The sequence below is a fragment of the Aythya ferina genome, assembly GCF_964211825.1.
Source record: "Aythya ferina genome assembly, chromosome: 27".
Lineage (NCBI taxonomy): Eukaryota > Metazoa > Chordata > Aves > Anseriformes > Anatidae > Aythya > Aythya ferina.
In genome coordinates this window covers 3540930-3563963 of record NC_140310.1, presented here as the reverse complement: position 1 = coordinate 3563963, position 23034 = coordinate 3540930, and the positions used below count along the sequence as shown (strand labels likewise).

The following is a 23034-nucleotide window of genomic DNA, read 5'->3' as shown; positions in this document are numbered from 1 at the left end:
CTCTGTGCTCTCACACTTTGTGCTGACTTGCAGTAGTTTATCTGGGTCCAGCTGTCCCCTTATTCCTGGCTAAGGGTCCCTTGCTCAGCACGGTCTGCCACATGTACGTGGTGCAGGAGAGCAGCAAGCCATCTGCTGGCATCATGCAGAAGGATGCAGAAGGGATCCTGAGCATGGTACAGTCACCCTCAGAGAACTGGCCCTGGCTGAATTTGCATCTTCTCTACAGGGACCACATGCAGCACCTTTGTCTTGCTCCCAGTGCAAAAGCAAAGCCGTTTCACACTGTTGTTCCTTTCTTCCGTCTGTATGAATGAGCACTCTGTCTCCCCTTACTCCCAGGGACCCCAAAATGTCTCTCTTCTGATTCTCTCTGACCTCTGAATTTACCATCTTCTCTCATCCCTCTTTTCCCTCTCTCCCTCCCTCAGTCTCTGAAGGATGTCACTACCAAGAAAGCAGAAGCCCTTTGCTCTTACACCCCCAAATCGACCTTCATTATTAATAGTTTTGGAGGACTATTGGAAACAGGCAAACACTGGACCATCACAACAGAGCAGATTCCTCAGTATTTCTCGTCTGGCTCTCTTACTTGTCCACTTTGATGTGCAAATGCAACACTGGCCGTTAGAGGGCAATGGGACATGGAAAAGAAGTTTCTCTGGCTGGCTATCGGATGACTGCTATCACCTCAAACTAATCAATTCTGAATTTACTACATCCTCTGACCTTGAGCTATGGATTCGGAGACATTAGCAAGGACACCATCAGCCAGGAAGAGTGGGGAGATTGGAGTACGTTCAGATTTTCAGACACGGAGGCACCAGGCATCTAATAAATAGCCTCAACCCAGCCCTAACATGACACCACAGACAGTACATGCTTTGAGCTCCACACAGCAAGAGGCAGACCTAATCGATTCTGGGTTTACTGACCAGAAAATAAAATACTGTCCAAACTCGGAATCAGACCTATCAAAACAAATAGCAAATGTCACTTATAACATGAAATTAAAGATTTTCTCCTCTTTTTGCTTCCTTATGCCAGTAGATCTTTCATAGCTTCTGCAGAAAGAGTCTACTGATGTGCAAATCAGTCAAAATTCATAGAAATATTGCAGATTTCCTAACTGACAGAACCTGAAAATGCAGGCCCTTCTGTCTTTCTACTATCCAGCTGGGGTAATGGCTATCCAGTGCCACAAAGAAAATGTCTCTCCCTACGATGTCACTTGCCACTGACGGGTAATATCAGTAAGTGTGAACCCCAACCATCAGCTCCTTGGTATTATTTACCAGGGGCTGAGAAGTGCCAGGCTTTAATCGTCAGTTTATCAATAACTTCCCAAGTACAGCATTACTGGATGCCTCTGATCTTCCTCCGGTGCCGGGGAAATGGGAGGCCCTGGGGAAGGAGCAGGGATGTCTGTCGGGCCGCCAGCAATTGCCACAGCCCCCGGATCACTTTAAAGCAATCTTTAGAAAAGTGGCACAGATATTAATGGGCTGTTACTGACATTAGATCCATAAATAATTCTGCATAATGCATGGCCCCGGCCTTTTGAAGGTCTAGGGAAAAAAAAAAAAAAAAAAAAGTGGAGGCTGAAATATTGATAGATGTGTCTGCAAGAGCTATTAAAAAAGGGAGAGCAGTTGCCATGGGATTGGTCTATGCTGATACCCAGGACCAAAGGGTAACGTTGGTCATATGCCTGCTGAAATAGATCTGAGTACAGAAAACAAAGCAGCAAGATAAATAAAAGGAATAGCACCGCTTAATGGGACTTTGGGAACAGCAGTTTCCCCTCTTCAGGGGTCAAAAAGTGATGTGAAAGACAGGAGAATTTTTCCAGCAAGCCCCAGTACAGGTGAGGACAGTCTGTGTGTGCTTACTTTGTGCTGCAAATACAGAAAAGGTCTCTTACATCCGTCCATGCATGTAGAGAGAAAACAACTGTCCTACCATGCACTGAAACTATCTTTTCAAGTCCTTAAGTGCACTAGAGTAATGTATTTTCCATGTCAATTTGCAGCTGTCACAGACATGTCCCCGAATCCCATCAGCGGGTACTTCCCGTTAAAGTGCTGCGACGAATTGCTAAACATGTTTTATAAATTAGCTCCTCCAAAAAAAAAAACACCAAAAAAACCGCTACCCAGCCCTCTTCCGTGATAAGGCTTCACAACAGTAGAAGACCCGCGGGATGACTTGAACAGACGAGAAAACTGAAAAAGCACAGCACAGTCTCCCAGTCAAGGTGCTGGAACAGATGAATAAGATTCCCCCCCTGCAGAGATGCCGACTGAGCTCCTACATACTTGGCTGCGGGCATCTGAGTCCACAGCTCTCACACTGCATACGATGCCTTGATGCCTTCTTTCTTGTTACACACACCTGAGCACAGCCCGAAAATCCCCACTGCCAGCATGACACCGCTCATGTAGCTTACAACCAGATTTCAAGGCACCGTTCCCTCTGTGACTCTCCAAAGGTGCTGAGGGACTGGCTCCCATGCCAGCGGTCAGATTTCTTGGCACTTAGCAGCTGCAGTCGAGGGCTGGCTTTTCAGAAGAGTTTAGCATCTCCTATACACCCAGTCCATCAAGCTCACTCACCTGGAAACTCAATTCCAGCCTTAAGTTCCCTGTGCTTCAGCTCCACGTGTTCAAAATGAGGACACCACCTCCTCTTTCCTCTCCAAACTCAGGCCCTCACTCGCCCCTGCAGGCTGCAGAGGGGATGCCCAGCTCCATTTTGGGCTGAACCTGCTGGGACCAGGTATCTAAACTTTCATGCTGTGTCCCATGCCTTTTGGGATCCCCTCTCCTCTTTTTTCTGAGGTGTTTGCTGTAGCACATGCAAAGGGCTCTGTGTTGATCTTCCATAGAAAAAGAATGGCTTGCAGTAACCATGCTAAGGTGCATATCAAAAACCACTGATGTGACCACCTAACACACAATTTACTGACACACCACTCTGCCGGGAGAGATCTTTTTTGAGAATCCCTCTGGTGAAGCCCTGAGAAGGATAACAAATAACTCTGCCTAGGTCCAGGCACGCTGCAGCAGCCCAGCACCCAAAAAGGGTGAGGGAGAGGCAGAAAACGCAGTGGGGACCTCAAGCCTGAATCATCCGGCAATCACCAGACCTCCAGAGAGCTGTAATTCACTGTGAATTTTTCATGCTAGAATCAGCTGTGTGCGGCAGGCACGTAGCCGAATGGAAAATAAACCTGAAATATTAATGATCCACAGCAGAGTGCAGGCAGGAAGAGATCCATAAACGAGGACAGGGAACCTTAGATAGCCTGCTAGAACTGCTCCTTTCTCGTCTAAAACAAGTGAGTTAAAATAACAGACTTTGTCCCGCAGGCACTAGGATGGGAGAGTGATGGATTCCAGGTTTTGGGGCATGCAGCAGCTGCTCTGGGTGCACCACGCAGGGAAGCTGGGTTAGCTCAGCCTCACAGGGCGATTTTGGGGCTCAACCACCACAGCTTGGCTGGTACTGACACCCGGTATGTCCTCCCAAATTGTGGGGCTGAGCAGCACAAGTCACAAGGCAGACAAAGCACAGAGAAGAGGACAGAATGGGTCTCGTTCTGCGCTTATCAGTACCTCTGGGCAGCTGTCTAGACGTTGTAAATCAGCAGACTTCCCCCTCTCACTGATAAGAGCTGACCCCAAACTCTTTGAATTTAACCAGAGTGGAAACACAAGACCTCTATGTCAGTAACAAGCAAGAGCTAATTCATACCACCATAATGTTTTTTGTTTCCCTTGAATGATTATATTACTGATTTTACACTTATTCCTTATTCATGTTACCATTTCCTTGCCTTAAAAGCCATCCTGACACAGGGTTAGAGTCATTTACTCAATCACTGCCATCATTAGGAGCGCTGCAATTAGAAGAGTAGTGCCTTCTCATTACTTATTTAAAACGTGCCCAGCAGCATGGATGTTTAAGATATATGCTGAATTATGCCCAACAGAAAGTGGAAGAAAAAGCAGGTATCCACGTGCAAATTCTGAGCATCTGCAGAGTACCCCATGGTGTGGGGGAGGAAAGTAGAAGCTCCAGTATTAAAAAAAATAAATAAATAATGGGCCAGCAGTTGCATTTTTACACCAAGAATAAACCTGGTAGAAAGTGTTACTCAAAGTGAAAAAAATGGTGGATATATTTGGCCCACTGAATTTATACACCACGTTTCGTTAGGAAAGAGAGGATACAATCCCGGGTAGAGGAAACCATCTCAAAGTTGTGTAGCATCTTTCCCTCAGATTGATTTTGACATGTTTAGCAAACTGTGTTCATGCAAACCATACCCCAGCAGCTGCAGCAGAAGGCAGATAGTGGGAGGTTTTGCAAAAGCTGGGATTTGGACCACCCTTTTCCCCGTGAAGTGAGAGCTGCTGGTGCTCGACCCTGCTGCAAAGCGTGGGTGGTGCAGCGTGTCCTGTCGCTGTGAGCCTGGGAAGAAACAAGACCCTGGCTGGAACTGCTATCGCTGCTCACTTCCCTGCAAGCCACCGTTGCTGCTAATGGCACATCCCAGAGCCTTCAGCCAGGGTGTGCTTTGTGAATCCACCCAAACCTGGAGCAGGGCTGCTGTGAGGCTTTGACTCAGCCCATCTTATCTGAAAATGTTAGCCGCAAAAGAGAAGTTATCACTCAACTGTCTCCTAGCAAATTTTCAGCCCCACGTGCAGGATTCAACCTCTGACTGCTCCCCGGAGCCCCCAGCGCTGGGCTGTGCCCTCCCTGCACACAAGAGAGGTTTAAGCCAATGGACAAAAAATGACCTGGAACAGCACAGGGCTCCCCGCAAGCTGCTGTGTTCCCCAAAACAGGGTACCAGGAGCCAGCCCCTCATTGCACAAGCTCCCCACGAAAAGCACCTGTCCTGTGCAGCCCAGAAATGCGGCGTGGAGCCTCATCCTGCCCCGTGGTCCCAGGCAGCTCACCCCCCAGGTCTGCATTCACAGAGACACTCACTGCCATCATCTCATGGAATAAATCATGAGTACTGCTCTTATAATTTATGAGTGTTACTGTGTTCTGGAGAGGGCTGCATACGCCCAGGCTTGGAAGGAGACAGGAACAAAGGAGGAGAGTTGTAGTCTTTAAGAATACATGGAAAGCATGAGAAGAATACTGTGCTCATACCCAGAATACTCGGTATGTAAAGGCACATGTAAACTGCTACATAAACATCTATAAGTGCTAAAGACACATAGATAAATCATTCTATGATATAAACCAGATAGAAATGTGCATACGAGTGCAGAGCACTGGCCATTTAATGCCATCTACATGTAGAGAAGATATTCATTTAGAAAATATTTAACATAACATGGAACTATTACAATTTTATATATATGTATCACTATGTTTTGGGGCCAACTTATTTCTTTCCATCACAAGTATTACTCAATCTGTTAAGCCCAACCTTTGTAGTCATCTAATATCTCTTCCAGGCAATCCTTTGATAGATGGCCAGCAGAGCCTGGTGTGTTTTGCATGTGACATTTAAAAAAACCCTTCAGCAGAATTTATTTTACATTGTTTTTCAGGTAAATCAGATATGGAATAAAATCCATAAACAGTTCTAAAACTGCTGAGCAGCTGAAATAGTAATTAAACTTAAAAAAAAAAAAAAAACGAAGAGGTAGTTTTCTTTACTAATTTTTCCCTTGCATGTATGACTTGGATCACTGTGCTCAGCTGGACAAACCGTACTTCACCCTGTGGTATTTCTGAAATTAACGGGGCCATGGATTTTTATAAGTTAAAAAAAAAAAAAGGGGGGGAGGGTCCATCTTCAAAATGGTTGTTGATTTATTTTTTTTTTTTAAACCTCTGCAGAATTTTATTGTTTTGAAGAATGAAAGTAGTTTCACTCCCTGTTCCAGGCTTCTTTATTTCCCTTTCCTTGGTACTTATAGTCCTGATTTTTTAATTTATTTTACACAAAGAAAAGAAAGGAGAAGAGGGAAAAAGAATAAAACCAACCTCTTCTACCCTCCATGAAATAATCACTTTTTATTACATCAGATGGAAAGCTCTAAATATTTTTTCAGTGAATTTTTAAAAACCTACATTCCCTAAATCTTTTATGCTTTTCCAGCCATCTCTAGAAGCTTTTTAAGACAGATTTGCTTCCACATTACGAACAGGGAAGCAGAGGTATGAGATCTGGCATTAAAGCACAAACTCGGTGTCTTTGTGCCACATTCCTCAGGTTGGGGCAAAGTGTTTTGCACAGGGTACGAGGACTGCAATGTAAACAGCACCCTTCAATCTTTATATTTAGTTTTGAGCACATACTTAGATAAGAAACATTCATTTGTTATAGCATCACTGATTTTGCCGTTTTTTTCCCTTTTATTGACAAAGCTCCTCGAACTGTGACATCAGGGAAAGCGATAAGGATGCTGTTAGACACCACACATACAACTTCAACCATAACCAGAAACATCTGTAACATTACTCTTACTGCTTCCCTGGCAATATTTGCATCCCAGTTCGATCTCTGCAGAGGTCAGTGGCAACGCTTTCATAGATTTAACATGACCTTCACAAACGCTCCTGTTTTCTATTTATACTGTAACACTAAAATTTCATTTTCTGACTGAGCTTGCGTCGAGCTGCCTGACAGACAATAAATATAATCACACTTAAGTTAATGGGCAGGACACCAAAACCAAAAGCTTTTATTTTCATTAAACATCATTAGATGTGGCAAGTCTTTTATCAAATCTGTCTCCTATATTCACTTTATTAAAAAGTCCATCACCCTAGACTGCTTAATGTAGTCAGCAAGGACAGAGAGTAAATTTTTATTAAACACAGGTGGAGACAGACTCCTGAAAAGTAAATACATTCAAAAAGCCTCTTTAGAAAGGATTTTGAAAGGACATGCAAAATGAAATAAATAATTCAAAGGCTGTGGGGAAGGAAGGGGGGTTATTCTACAAACAGTAGAACCTATTTCAGCTAAAAAAAATAGCACGAGTCTTATAAAACCCAAATCAACACTATTTAGATGAACATGGAAGTTAAATATTTAGATACTTTTGACTACCCAACCTCAGTACACACATTACAATGAGCTTCCAAGCCCGCAAACTACCACTCACCAACAGACTGATGTACAATCCGTGGCTCCAAGGACTTCTAGGAATGGCTACGTGAGTTATATGGCAAGGATGGCTGCATCAAAAAGTTACTTCCCCTCATTGTCATCTGCTAGCTTTAAGAACTACGGTTAGGACATCCAGAAAAGTTATTTATCTCAGACTGTATTTATAGTTTGAACAGTTACTTTCAGAGCATCTAAGGGACCAGTTTCTAAGGGAGCAGAGGAACCACTGATGTGAAGCACTTTGACTAAGGTTGGGGCTGTTCACCCAATAGAAAACTGAACCAGCTAATTTTCTACCTGTCTTTGTGACTCCAAAAGTTAAATAAAGAGGGACAAATAAGTCAGACTTGTAGGTTCAAACTAGACAGGTCTTTATGATTGCTGGTGTGTCTGCAGAGGAAAAGGAAGGAGAGAGATCAGGCAATCTGGCCCCCCATTCCTCAACACCCAAAGCACTGGCAGACCCTTGGCTGTAAGGCATTAGGACTAGACCAAAGGTTTATTTATTTTTTTCCCCCCATGCAGCTTAAAGTTCTGCACCTTCATGTTCAATTTAAAAACCTTCAGTGCACATAAGGTAACATCTCTTTGCAAGTACCTGAAGCTACCCCAGCTTGTAAGAACAACATGAGCTGCAACATCTTGAGGACAGCTTCTCTTGCGTGAGCCAGCTTGTCATCTCCCATCCGTGCTGACAGTATCCTTGGGCAGTAGGCAGCACTGCTTCACACGTAAGCCTTGTGAGACCTCGGTCCAGCACACTGGTGCCACAAACCAGCAGAGCACATCACTCCCAAAGCCAGGGAAATCAGACTCCAGGCTGCAGAGAGCACTGCTCCCCCAAAGAGCCTCTGGTATGAAGGAGCATTTTGCACATGGATGGGGCCTAAATGGTCTCAAGAGTGACTTTTAGACAAGTTGTACCTGCCACACTGCAAGGTTTCAGGATTTGACTTGGAGCAACCTCAGGAATTTCATTAACTTGTGCCTGCGGTAATAGGTACAGACGTGATCTGGTTCTGCCCTGAGCTCCACACGGGCTGGATTCGAGCTGAAAGTCAGATTCCACGGTGCATAGAAAACTTGCTGGACTCTGCATATGGAGGGATGTCTGTCTCCTTTTGGAGAAGGCTCTGGAAATTAAGTGATGATTCTGAAGCGATGATTCAGTGAGAGGAACCTACCAGAACTGCTTTGGAGTCATGCACTGTTCACGTCCAACAAACAGGAGCACAAACTGCATGTGAAGAGAAGTAGAAACAATTGTGCACTGTGGCAGATGTAAAGTTACAAAAAACAAACAAAAACAAACAAACAAAAAAAACAACTCAATATTGAGCAGCATACTGAAAAAATCAGATTATTGCTTGCTTTCGTGTTATCTGACTAGTGCGTGGGATTTACAAACCACTTTGAAAGCACTAACTAATCCCCCAAATAGGCCTGCACAGTCAGCACAGTAGAGTTTAGCCTTGCAGCCTTCCAGATGGGTAAAGTGAGGCAGCAACTTTATGCAATCTTTCCAAAGTCACAAGGGAAGCAGCTGGCAAGGGCAAAACAGAAAGGTGTTAAACCTCAGCTTTCTGTAACTAATGCCCTGTGCAGCCTGAGGACAAAACCTTTTGGTACAAACTCAATCTGTGCTCACAAGGCAGCCTCCTCACCTCTTTCATGTACAATCCCAAATTCCTGGTCTGCAGGAAATAGTCTATTCCCAAAGCTACACATCTGTTAAAAACGGGGAGGCTGCTCTGTGCTGGTGCTTGCTTTCTGAGTTTGATTTAGAGTTGTTAACATTGGCCTCTGAGAAAAACCTTTGCTTTGCAGGAAAGAAATGCCGAGCTGGGTGTTTTCCTGGTGTTGTGTTCACCTCCAAGCCCAGGACGAGAGGGTGCTTTTCAGTAAGGTCAGCTCTTTGGAGAAGTGCTGAAGTGCACAGCAGCAGCGGCACGACCTTTCAAGCCATCAGTTAAACACCTAACAAACTGCCCGTGCTGTCAATTAAGGGGGTAATTTTCTGTGACACCAGCTTTTGAACAAGTTGTCAGTGGTATCCCCTAGTCTAGAAAAAAAAAAAAAAAAAAGAATTTGTCTCACTGTGGGGCTGATCTAAAAATCACTTAAATCAGTAGAAAAGGGAATTTTTTTGTTTGGAATCTGACAGACAAGGAACTGAGCAAGAGAACTAAGTGCTGTTTTCTCATCAGTTATGTTTTCTCATCGGTTATCCTTGGGAGCAGCTTGCATTGCTATTCATTTATCTTATATGTTATTAGTATCACATTATTAAGTTATTAGCAAATTATCATAATATTTACGAATGCCTGGAATTATGAGTAATGACTTACTGGGAATACACAACGTGCTATCCCTGTAAGAGTAAATACGTGCAAAACTCAGGCTGTAAGTATCTCCATACAGAAAAAAAGGAAGAGTGCTGCACAGTGCACAAGGAGATATCATGTCGTTGTGCTGAACCCCGATGCTTTATCTGCTGTCAGAGCTGAGCTAAGGGCATCACGCCGCAGGGAGCCAACCTCGGATGTCTCAGAAATGAGAGCAGAGGCACCCTCTCGGTGACTGCTGTTTGTCAAAGTGCTTCCAAATGGGCTCAGATCACAAAGCTAAGTGCATGCTTAAGTGCTCTGCTGATGATGGAGAGATGTCCAAGCACGAGGCCAGGATTACCTGCAATTCCCTGGCCGCTACAGCCTTTATTCAGACTGGTAATCATCCCAGAACTGCCTGTACAGGACCACATCCTTTCAAAGACAGACCGTTGTCAGATTAGTATCAGCTCACAGCATCGCATCATTTCTGAGTGCCTCCAACCAAATTAAACCCAGATCTGGGGGTGCACACACCAGCTTTATTTTGCATAACAGGACTCATCTGACTACAAAATTCATTTCCTAGCTTGTGCAACCTTACTACATCACTGCATGATTTGACACAACTTCCTTCCACATTCTCACTGATTATATTGTCAGAGAAAGGAGTGTTAGTAGCTGAGCAAACCTGGAACGAGAGGGTTGCCTCAGCAAAAAGCACTTAAATCAGGAACACCTGAAAATAGAGGTTTCACAGGCAGCCTTACACCTCTTCTGGCAGATATTTCAACCTCTACAGAAATAACACATCAGGCACAGCGGGGAGGAAAGGGCTTGAAACAGATGGCTTAGAAATAAGGTTTGTCAGTGCAGATCCAAGACTTAATCCTCGAAGGAGTTGGAGGCAAAAATACTATAGGATCAGGTCATTTAGAGAGCAAGAAGTAAATCCAGTGATATAAACCTGTACGCGGGGATGAGAATTGTTTAACTGTAGAGAATTACTTTACATCCTTTACCATTACATTAGCACACATTGCATGAGAATACCAGTACATTTAGAATACAAGCACATTTGATTTCACACAGCAACGAACCCCACAGCTTCACTACACAGAATTTAAAATCCATTGCTTCATCTGACACGTTTTCACCCACCCACCTCAGGGTGGCACATGCAGCATCACTGCCAGCACGTTGGTGAGGTGGGAGCCGCTCTCTCCATCAAATTACCCAGCCTGGGTTGCAGCCACGTGCAGCAGCCAAGCCCAACATCTCCAGAAGCAGCAAGGAGCACTGCTGACAGTAACACACTGACAAGGAAAAGAATTCCAGTTCCTGACTGCTTTGCAGCCAACACATATGGGTTTGCACCCAAGCAGGACTCCAAACTTTAAATCCTAGTATTATTTTAATTCCATGCATGCACACTGAAAACTAGCATCCGTTCTACGAGCAGTTTTGGATCTCTACAGTAACTTGACAAATCTCAACAGAAGGAAAATTGATGCCTAAGAAATCCTACACATCAAGAACATCAGCTTCGGCAAAGACAGATGTTAAAGTGTAGATATACAGGGACTAATTCTCAGTACTTCACTGAAATGAGGCAACAGGAGAAGTAATATTATCTTTTAAGTACATCTGCAAGCAGTAGGCTGAATGTTTGTCCTATAAATCTTAAGAAGGTTGGTCTTTAACAAAACACTTGCTGCAGAAAGGACACATATATCGCAGGCTGCTCCAGGCCTGAGATGAACTGTAACACCTTAAATGTCTTTATTAATGTCTCAAAATAGCATGATTGATGAGAGCCCTTCCACGGCAGGTATTGGATTCCATTGAGAACAGCAGGCTGCTTCCTTTCAAAGAATTAATCTTTGTGAAATTTATCATGTGTGTCTGAGCAGTATGAACATCTCCAGCTCTAAGCTGTGGTTTTCATTCCCCTTTAAAATAGGGAATTGCCTTTTTAAAAGCACTTTTTTTAAAAAACACAAATAGTGGAACAATTGGACAAAATGACCAGAACATTACTTATCATATAACTCATGACTCAGTGTGAAATTTTTGATTAGTTTTCAAGATTACATGAGTATCATAGTTTGAAAAACAAAAAACAGGTTCCAAATAGCCAAGCAACACTTTAATATCACCTAAGATTTTTCTTTTCACAGAACGCAGGGAGAGACAGGATTTCAAGGCAATCTTGTCTTTGCTATACTTGTTTAAAAAAAAAAAATAATACAATGTGACCTCAAGGCATGCACCTCTTATGTTAACCTCAGTATCTGCTTTATTTTCAGAAAGGCTGACTCTGCAGAAACCTTTGTTGAAGCATTCCCAGCGGGTATTGTAGATTACACTGGGACAGCTGAAATGTCTTGCTGCCAAGACAAGCAATTAAGAAAAACTAACAGAAAAGGGTGAAAAAAGCAGCATCAAGAAACTTCACGTCAAGGTTAAAAATAATGGATGGATTAAATGGAACTGCACTCTGATTACCTCGTCCAGAGAATTGATGGCACTTGATTTCACGGCGTGGAGTGATAGATGAAGAATTACATAGATAAACACAGCAGGCTTATTTTCCCATAACATTTGTTTTGTTTTATGCATTAATCAAAAGCATGCGGACACTCAGCTGACAAATGGAAAATGTTGCCTAACATTTCTATTTTAAAGACCTACTTAATTGGCAGCAATTTTACCACAAAGCTCTTTCAACTCAGCCATGGTTAAAGAACCTCTTCTTTGCTTACAGCAAAAAAGCAACCTGCAGTATATAAATTGTTTGTAATTATTTTTTTTCCTCTGCCTGTAACAGCCTCCTAGCCTCTTATTAGAGGGCTGGATTTTAATTTTATTTCCGTATTCCCACCTCCAAGCAGGCAGTACCTGCAGGTGGAGAGTGCAGCGTGATCACCAGGGAATGCATTCATTCAACAGGGCAACACAGGGAAATTAAACTAAAGATCCTGGATGCAGAAACTCATGCAACTCTGTCACAGGTAGTGTGTGTCCAAAAATAAGTCATTTATCTGAATTACATCTGCCATGCCTTGCCTATGAAATGACAACTACCCTACCTGCTTTAATACCTCTGACTGAGGTTAGAAGTAAGGGCTTTGCTTGTGTTGGGGTTCTAAATGCAAAACACTGGTTGCAAATATTGTCCCAATTCCCTGGCACTGCTTGTTAGTATGATTTATTTTTTAAACTCTTAGCCGATTTTCCCATCAACACATCGTTTTTCTTGGGAATTACTGGTTTTCTCCTTCCAACCACATCCTAACCTTGAAAGCAGACACAGGTCAATTTAATTAAAAGCCTCAGAAGTCAGTGTAGCATCTTAGCTTTTACTCAATCAGCATCTTATCTCACCCACCCTCAGACACTCTTCATCTCGCTGCATTTCTCCCACTCCATCTCAGCAAGGCAGAGATACAGCAATTCACCAGCTAAATGATGGCATCAGCATTTGTCCCCCATGCTGATAGGACAAATGACGTCACATTTTCACAGCCTGACCTTCCTAAACCCCTTACTGTACTCAGACTCATAGGACAGCATTTCCTTCTCCCAGAAGGAAAGGGAGAGGGGCGAAGAAGCCTACTGATCCAAACCATACATTAATGTAAAATACTCTGCTTTGAAGATATGGGAAGATAACTCAATGTAAATTAATTCTGAATTATGTGTCATAAATTGTGGATGACTCCCCACCCACCCCGAATTTACTTCTGCATTGCAGTTGAATCCTTGCTATAACTCGTTACGCTGCTGCCTGCAACTCCAGGCAGCCCACTCCAGCTGCTCATTTAATTATGAATATTCTTAATGGGATTGAGAAACAATGCATTTTAATGAGAGGTTAATTATGAATAACCAAATATTAATTCTGAAAAAAGCACAAAAATATTTTAATATTTTAAAGTTCATGAATGCAGCTGTAGAATGTATTCCAGAATGCCTAAGAACAGACAGTGAAGTATGCAGGACAAAAAAAAAAAAAATTAAAAAAAAAAATCAACATTTTACCTTCTAAATGTTCTTCTCTAACTAGGCAGCAAACATCATTACCCCCCTCTGTACAGTGCCTGGAGTCCTACCAAATAAAGAGTCCACAGCAATTGCACAGCCTAATCTCTCTTGCTGTAAAAATACATGATTTGAAAATGAGTGTGCTCATTAAATCTTTAGACATTAAGTTTACCTAAATGCTTCCTCCTAGATTTTTTCCTGTTTCATCTTTCACAAGCACATCGTATATACATCAGTATTTACTATACTGAAAACAAACGCTCATTTAAAGTACAAGCTATGATACTGAAGTCCCTGAAAGGCATGGAAAGATGTGGGAGAACACAACCATGGAAGCCTCATAATGTGCAGAAAACTAGAAAATATTTATTTTTAATCAGATTTTAATTTTAATGTAGATTTGTTTATACTGTGAAAGTTCTCTCAAATTCCTTGTGTGTATAATACTTTTAATTTCATAGCATGCTGCAAAGACACTGGCAATGTCTCCTGTCTTTACAGAGAACTGGGAAATCAGTCAGGCTAGAGTAGGCAACTCCCTTGCACCAGCTCCACTCATTCACAGAGTTTGTCTGAAGCAGGATCCAGATAAAGAAACATTGTCTGGGTCTCTGGTTTCCTTTCAACTCGATGGGCTGAATGAATGAAAGAATTCAAGCATCAGATGCTGGCTTTGCTGATAATCTGATTTAATATCCAAATTTTTCCCTCCCTGATCTCTTAAAAAAAAAAAAAAAAAAAAAAACACGTAATTTTAGATTTTGCAAGTGATAAAATATTACAGCATTTTACTTTTCTGTTTATTTTATTAAACTACTTTAAGTATGCTAATGCTGTAAAACAGTATTATATTATACTAAACTTTTCCGGAAAGTAAGGAAATGTCACCCGAAGGGCAACTGCAAGAAGTTTGCTACATGCACCACATCAAGAAACTTGAAAAATCTTTGCCATTCCCCAAACGAGGGTCTCCAAAGAAATAGATGCCAGAGTAATAAACTATTTATTGAGCTAGAACTGAAATACAGACATCTCAGCCTCTGAATGACAAGCCAGCAAGGTCAAAGCTATGTACAACCCAAATGACAGCTATTTTCTCTCTGACATGGGAGTTTCTAGCATTGAAACCAAATTAATTTGAGAAACATCCCAGCAATGACACTGACTCCTAAGCTCCTAGGAACAACCCACTCTATTTGCATGCAGTTAAACAGTGACACTTTGCTACTACGACTGCAAAGAGATGTTTATGCATCTAACCAGGATTTCGACTGGCAGGAAACTGAAACCAAATGCTGCAACACATTACTAGGACAGTGCTCGGCTTTGTCCTACTTTTGGGTACTCTTGACAAGCTCTTGAAGGTTGAAGAGATCTGTGTTAGACAGAAGGTCCAGCCTTATGTACAGGAAGAGATGAATTATAAGTACTGGCACTGCGGCAAGATAAAGTCTCAGTTGCAGGAACAAAACCTTTACATATTGCAATGTTGTCAAATACATTAAATTATTCCGTGAAAGTTCTCTCACTTGTAAGCAATCTGGCAATTTGTTAAAATTACCATGCAAAGTTGACCTAGCATGTTCAGCCAGTGAAATCACATTCCTCCTTCCTAAGTTCATTCTGTTGTACACTGATTTCACTCTAAATTCAATTATACCTACTAAGTACCAACCTGCAAGTCCCTACCATGTGAATTAGACGAGGCAAGACTGGCTTCATACAGAGCTAAGCACAAAAAATCACATTCTAACAAAGCTGTAGTGGATACCAGAAACCATCAAACAGTGGAGAAACTACATGCATCTAGTAAACTAGCTTATTATTTTATTATTTTATTTTAAAGCTAGCTCAGCTATCCTTGCTTGGCACTGCATTGTGCTGTGCAGACAATAGCCCCTTTGTCTGCAGGGGATCAGGAAGAACAATCATCCCTGCTAGGAAGAAAGATGAAGGCGACCTCAAAGACAGATTGAGCCAATGGGAGAAATAGATGCGACCCTGCTGAAGACAAGTATCAATTGTGAATTTTATTGCTATGTTGGCTTTTTTTTTTTTTTTTTTTTTTGAACTGTTTTCATTGTAAGAGTAGAAATACGTGAAAGACAGGCACTCTCTGCAAAAATAAGTAACATTTTGAAGATGTGGACAAATTAGGATTACTTCCCATGGCATTTTTATTTTAAAGAACAAATTCTCTGAATTGGAAAACATTTAGGCCAAGTGGGTTATGAGGCAGTTCTCTATGACAAAGTCATCAGAATTGGAAGGTTAGTCAGCTAAAACATCAGTTCAGGGGAATGGCTTGCAGTTTTTGCAGACAGTCCTGCTTCTTTGAGAGATGGTGCAGTAAACTATCAGGCATAGCTAACAATTGATTAATGCTCTCTTTCTGCAGCTAATTTTAGCACATTGTAAATACATCAGGGATATTTATAAAACAACACATTACAAACAAAGGCTTAGTGTAAACCACATAGTAGGAGAAAACCATTCTATCAAACGCTGAAAGTGACAGGTAGGTTAGAACAAAGAAGTTGCTCAATAACGATGCATAAAACCAAATTACAGCCAGAAGTGAAAGCAAGTTACACTCCTAGCCGAAACTACAGAATAAATGTGCTTCAGCATTTAGATCTGCAATTCATTTTTCTACTTTTCATTTTAATATCTCCTTGGCCACCCCAAGGGCCATTTCCCACTCTCACCTATGCCAACAGCTGCCCTTCGCATGACTTCAAGGCAAACCAGCTTACAGTTCAATTTTTTATTATTATTATAAAGCACTATGATGCGTTCAAACTCTTCTCTCCAGTGCTTCCTACTGATGTTTGGATTGCATTGCAAATATTTACATCAAACAATAACCCTGAATTATATTTCATATTTCCCAGCAGTTCTGGGGTAACTAACACTCATACAAGATCGTTTTTCCTCTAGTCTTGTTAGATTTTCAATTTGCTCACATTTAATAACAGGACAACAATCCATTAGGGATGAAGTTAAAGTGACTGCCATTAGTTATTTATTGATTTACTATACTGAGGAACAGAGTATGAGAAATAGACTTTTTGCTTTCCACTGGCCCATAAAATTGCCATAATAATCTGAAACAACATCGCTTGAAGCTTTTATATGTTCCGCAGCTATTCTGAAGCGGAGAATCTTCCTCATCTCATTTTGTCAATGAGCAGTTCAAAGGAAGCTGTATCCATTTGTTACCCACTTAACATCTGCCAATGCTAAGTGTATACATGAATATATACATCCTAAAATGACCAAAGAAAATCATTCCTGCTGTATCACAGGCAAGCAGGACACAACTTGAAGAGATAACTAAAAAGATCTGTTCCTATTAAATCAGGTTTTTCATTATTCACCACTAATGAGCTTTTCACGTAATTAATTATACCTAGTATAATTATTTAATATCACATTAATATTAATGCAAGGAAAACCAGTCACTACTTTGACTTAGATGATGATTCAAATCTGTGCCACTGACAGAGTAAATAAAAGCTCCTTTACCATTTACCTTCACTGTTTCAAGATCCTTTCTCAAATAGCAACTGGCCTGTTTCCTCACCTAACCTGTCAATGAAAGTTTAGCCATAGCTATTTTTCATCTTTTTTTTTTTTTTTTTTTTTTAGCCCAAGGGAGTTTTACAATCATGCCCAAGTGAAAAACATCATTATTAAACATCCCTAGTACTTAACATGCATTTTATGGGGCATGAAAGTTGCATAAAGCAGTACAAGCAAAATTAATGTTGAACATGTTGATAAGTTGGTTATGAAGAACATCAAACACTTAATCATGCGATTAATAATTATTCCAAGCACATCATAAGATAGCACAGCATTTATGATCTCTCCCCCTAAACTAAACGCAGCTCTCCCCTGTACTCTCCTTTCATCTTCCGAGCCTTTAGGGGAGAACTCCTCCCTGTGCAGCGTGTTTGTGCAGTGCCCACAGGCACCTTAGGTCTCACTTTTTCATCTGCATTCACTGGGGTCCCCAGTCCACCTCAAGAAGTTTTTTTAGCACTAGTTCCTTCCCTAGCCCAATTCTGTTGAAGTCAAAGCTTTGCTCATTGAGACAAACCAAGGAGCTGGATATTTAGGGAACACGGGAGCACTGGAAATTTGCAGAGCCCCTTAGTGCAGATGGCTAACTGCAGTCCTGAAGCACCATCTCATAGCCTTCCACATGATTTGTCCTGAAATAAGTCAGACAATTCAACAGGAGGTGAGGTACAAGATCTTGCAGGCTAATGACCAAGTGGAAATGCCACGGTTGGACTCCAGAGCATGTCAGCACGACTTTGCAGGCTGCCTCTGCCATAAAAATTGTCCCCTTCAAATGAGGCAGCATTACAATCCCCTGCAGATGTGCACCTCCTCTTCAAAATAAACTGATCATCAACTGTAGCAGCTCACTGGTTTCACAAAACATGTATTAGGGACTTGCATCACAAGCTACCTATACTTTCCTTGTGTCCTGAATAAATCCTAATGAAAGTTCCTATTTGAAAATGTAAAAGTTACTGGACAGAGCAGTGGCTCACTCACAGAATCAGTGGAGAAAATGTTCATTTGGTACATTATTACAGTGCTCCAAAGATAAACTTGCTCAGGACACAGAGGAATTCAACAGATTCAGAGGAAGCCAATTAGTTATTTCTGGAGATTTTCCAAGCTTATCAGAAAAAAAAAAGTCAGGACTCAATCTTATTCAAAGGCACATCCCAACTGAAGTTTTAAGATGTTATCATCATTTACTTCCTTAATGAGACAATATTTGTCAGGAAAGAACACAACGTTCTAGGCAGCCTGAATTTCTCTGCAACTGTGTCTTTTTTTTTTTTTTTTTTTTTTTTTTAAAAATCGATCACTGTATCTGGAGGCTGGATGTCAGCACGCAGAGAACCCTGCAGGCAGACACTGGAGGGCAGAAGCTGGCCCCTGTGCTCCGACATGCTGACTTGAGTTGCTTGATGAAGGTTTGGTTTCATGGGCTTGGCTCGCCGCTGCCTTGCATTGGTATAATTGAGTCACGCCAGCCAAGCCCAACTAATGCAAGAGCAGCTAGGCCTGTCTCGATTAAGGAAGATGTGAAAGTCAGCCAGAAGGAAAAAAATACAAGCTCAGCTATTCACTTAATAAGTAAGGAAGCTTAGCTATAGCACAGCGGCTCTTGCCGATCCATATTCCACAGATCATTCCCAACACTTCATACCAGATATATTATTGTTATTCAGAGTAGAACCCATGCATTCTTGCAGGCATTTAACCTTGCTGAACCACAGCTATATCACTTCACATCACCTTTTTCCAAAGATTTTATTTGACACTAGGCTTCCTTTTGATCTTGGATTTTTGACTAGATTCAAATTAATCTATTAGGCTGGAATCTAAAACCACCATTAAAACAAAAATAATAGTGTGCACGAATCAAGTTCAAGGGTCAAGGTCCACATAATCTTGTTACACTAAGATGTTAAGCCCTAATAACCATTAAATCAAGAGTACCAGCCCAGACGATCCCAAATATTTTGGCATCAACTGACGTCCCCCCCGCTTCACTTCATAAACTTTAGCTCAAACAGATAATATATTCAATTTATTGTTGAATAAGGCTCACGTCACTTTGCCTTCGACATGACAACCAAAGCAATTTAAGTGGCAGTACTGTTTTAAGATGACTTGCCCTTGAATTGACAATACAGAGGCCGAGCTTTACATCAGCTATTTCAGGGGAACATGCTTGTTACAAGCACTGCAGTGATGAAATCAGAGCGCAGTGTAACCACAAATTAATGTCACTTCCAAAACAATCAGCCAGCGTGGGACATTGCTGTGGCTTGGCTAAAGCCTTGAACTGAAGCAGCAAGCTCTGGCTTCTGTCCCTGCACACTGTGTTGCTCAGGACTAACTTTAACCTTTTCCTTTCAACCCTTCCATCTGCTCAGTCCTGCAGCTGCTTGTGTCAGGGACTGTCTGCACAAAGGTGAGTGTAGTTGAGGTCTTACTGCTTGGCACTTAGTTCTGCCCTGACTGTACAAGAACAGCTCTACGAGTTAGCAGAGCTACCTGCTAAGGGACTGAGTCCAGGGAAAAAGTCTTCTTTCAAAATTCATTATTTTCACCTCTAAAATTGCAGATAAATACAATGCTCAAAGTCATTCTGGTTATAATGGTGAGTTGCTGGAAAAAGCAATCAAGTGACTGAAGAAATAGAAACCACAGGTGGATGCTATCAGTTAGCACAGTTCCCCTCTTGGCCCTGCAAGGCATCAGTGCAGCCTATTAGGAGCATGGAAGGGACAGCCACGTCACCTCCAGAACTGGGATTGTGTGCACCTTCCAGATTCATATACCAATCCTCAGGGTCTGGGACACGGTCTTAACGTCCTTCAGAATATAACTGAGCACATTTCAGCCACCTTCTTTATTGCTTTTTTTTTCTTTTTAATGGCATTCTGTCAGCAGAGTTGATCTCCATGCCAAGGAAAGAACAATCTCACAGATTTATTTATTTATATGTCAAACTGTTCCAGTTCCTGTTAAATGGCTCTTGAAGCAAAATGATTAAACCCTGGAGTTTGGACCTGGATTACAGCACGGAGGGACAGCACTAAACTCACATGGAATTAGGGATTTCTTTGGTATAATTTTTATTTCTAAGCTGTGTGGCTGTTTTTACCTTGTAAGTGAGCAGGGCTGGGAGTCAGCCCCACAGCAGCTCTGGGTATAAGCTGGCTTTTTTTTTTTTTTTTTTGCCTCTCTGCCAGCTCAGTCAACTCTAAATTTCATTATAATTCCAGATACGAACTTAAGAGAGAGGTTGAGCACATAAAAAAGCTCAAGATCCTGGAATGAGATGGCTGCTTAATTCCCCTCTGTGCATCATGTATGCTCAGGACACATCTGCGAACTAGGAGTCCTGAGTCCTGCCTTCAGATGATTCTGAAATGTCAATTTTCAGTTCCTACTGCACCTTGGCTTTGCCAAATACAACTCACAGGGGCAAGAGAGACTGAATTAATGTTCCATTATTGTCAGAAAAGCATTGACTGACCTGTCAGAGCTTGGAAATGGCCGATAAGAACAGTATTGTGACTTGGAATGCAGAAGTCCCTTAGTAGAAGGTTTAATAATAGCCACAGCATGCTAATTGGGAGAAAATTACCCATTACTTGTTAATAATCTCATCAGGTCCTTAATGCCGTATGTGTTGGTATAATATCTTTTTGGGCACATTCAGCCCAATGGCCCTCAGCACTGAAAGCTGCTTTGCATTTGTAAGAGGAAGGTACTTTAATTAATGAAGTTGCATAATACAAAATGGAAAAGAAAGTCACACAGAAATAAAAGCAAATACAAATGCTTCCCAGCAGGGCTCAAAGCACCAGGTGAGTCCAGGCACTTTGTTCTAATTGCATCAATTAAACAGGTGCTGCAAAATTAGATGATCCATATTAATTGTAGGTCAAACTTACCCAAAGCCTGGGAGTCCCATGACTCTTACTCAATTCATAGAGTGAAGCCTTAAAGGGGAAAACTAAAAAGAGATATGGATTGTTGCAGGGACTGCAGATCTACAACCCTAGCACTTTTCACAGCCCCAGAGCTGAACCAGCAAAAAGGCTCATCCACCTGCATGCAGCATCAGTGGCTTCACTTAAAAGCTTTGATCTGCAGAGGGAGCAAAGGTCTTCAAGAATTTGCCTACTTGAACTCCAATACCTGTGTGCTTGCTGGCTGAATAAAGGCTCCGTAAGATCCCACGTACATTGGGATAGGACAAGTGTTGTGAGTATATATAGTCCTTAGGGCAATCTGCTTTCAGCTTGCAGGTAGATAGAGTTTAGTGGTCTCTGTTTAACCCTTCAGGGAGGAGCTTCACACATTAAGCTGTCTCAAAAATGATCACTTGCTCTCGATAAAAACCCAGAGGCAGCTCCATTTCAAATATACCAGCAAATCTGTAGCATACGTAGAGAAAAGCATATATATAAAACCACTTCTGAGAGACTGCTTTGCTATGATAGCATCCCTACTCACTCTGCAACAGGGTAGCCACCCCTTTAATAGTACATTTTGGTCCTGGTTTTATAAGAGGAAGTCACCATGCTTTCGCAGCTGATATCAGATACAAGGCTGCATGAAGCCAATAATCAATATGAAGTGGTTTGCTCCAGAGAGGTTATGAGCACCAAATATTTTAGAACAGATTCAAAGGTATTAAACGTTGTGAGTCACATCACCTTTTGCACCATGTCTGCAGGTCCCAGTGATTTATAGAATTCTCTTCAACAAGCCACGTGACCATGATACCATTTAATCTTCTGCTCCACATGAGCATTAATTCCTCTACTAAGTGGGTTTAAAAGGAGTAATCATTCTGCACAAGTGTGAGGGGCAGCTAGAGATGCACGCAGTGCCCAGAAGAGCACAAATTTGGCTTCCTGGGCCTCAAAAGCAGTTACCTTGCAAAGTGGAAAGCGCTGAACCTTGGCTCAACCACTTTCTTCCCAATTTGAAACCATGGACAAAAATAACCTGACAGCAACTGCATGCTAATGGAATTGAGAGGAAAAATTGATCTAGACAGATCAGATTACTTGCTAGTCAGAATTCCTTGGAATTACACCGTGCTTAAATAGAAACATTTTCCAGCAAGGCTACAAATCCACTTATTTTAAGACTTCTCTTCTAAAATCCCCTATTCTTCACTCATCCTTATCCCAAAAATCTTTTCCTCTTTTGTAATTTTTCCTCTTTCGTTACCCAGATCAGTAACAGCTACATCCCCACTCAGAATTATTACTTTCCTGGGCTCACTATTGCTATAAAAACTATGTAGCTAACCCTCACATTTAAGCGTAGGAATCTACATTTTTTGCTGAAGGACTTAAAGTAATTAAAGACAGCTTCCTGATTGATCTAGGCATATAGAAGCTACATCAAGGTACCAACTTTTGCCTTCCTGCTCTTCTGTTACTGGCATGTAACGTGCAATGCATCGCAAGCAAAGCATATTAATGTCTTTTATACAAGATCACTTTCAAGACTTCTGTTCCCCTCCCCCTCTGATCCATAATTAGGAAAAAAGAGGTTAGAAAAGTATTAACAATTTTGTAACAGATCATTCACTGTCAACATTTAATGTTACACTGAAATTTCCAGAAGATGGAAAAAAAAAAAGAATAAAGTTAGTGTAGTGCACTTATAACAGCAGAGAAGCTTAAAAATATTTGTCTCCTTATAGGATGGAAAGGTTATGGTTTTTAGAAGGATTTTTTTCCCCCATTGTCCTTCTACACAGCTTTCTATTCCAATATACTTCAGAATTTAGAATTATGTCCTAATTTGTTCCCTAAATGTCATTTTTACTGCATTCAAACCTTGGAAGGTGTTCAAGTCAGGAAAATAATAAAAGAAAGCACTTATAGTTATCTCTAGCAGAAGATAAGTCTGCAACCAACTCCTCAAAGACAGACCGTT

The 23034-nt window shown here is 41.5% G+C and overlaps 1 protein-coding gene across 2 annotated transcripts in view; it reads right to left on the bottom strand.

Moving 5' to 3' along the window:
• LOC311424452 (uncharacterized protein) overlaps positions 1-23034 on the bottom strand; it is a 184351-nt gene that overhangs the window by 110388 nt on the left and 50929 nt on the right. The window contains exon 3 of one of the 2 annotated variants that reach the window (XR_014686097.1): positions 6689-8387. The exons of the other annotated variant lie outside the window; for it this stretch is intronic. The gene's annotated coding sequence lies outside the window, so the exon portion shown is untranslated. Of the gene's footprint in view, positions 1-6688; positions 8388-23034 lie in introns of those variants that run through there. 2 annotated transcript variants of the gene reach the window in all.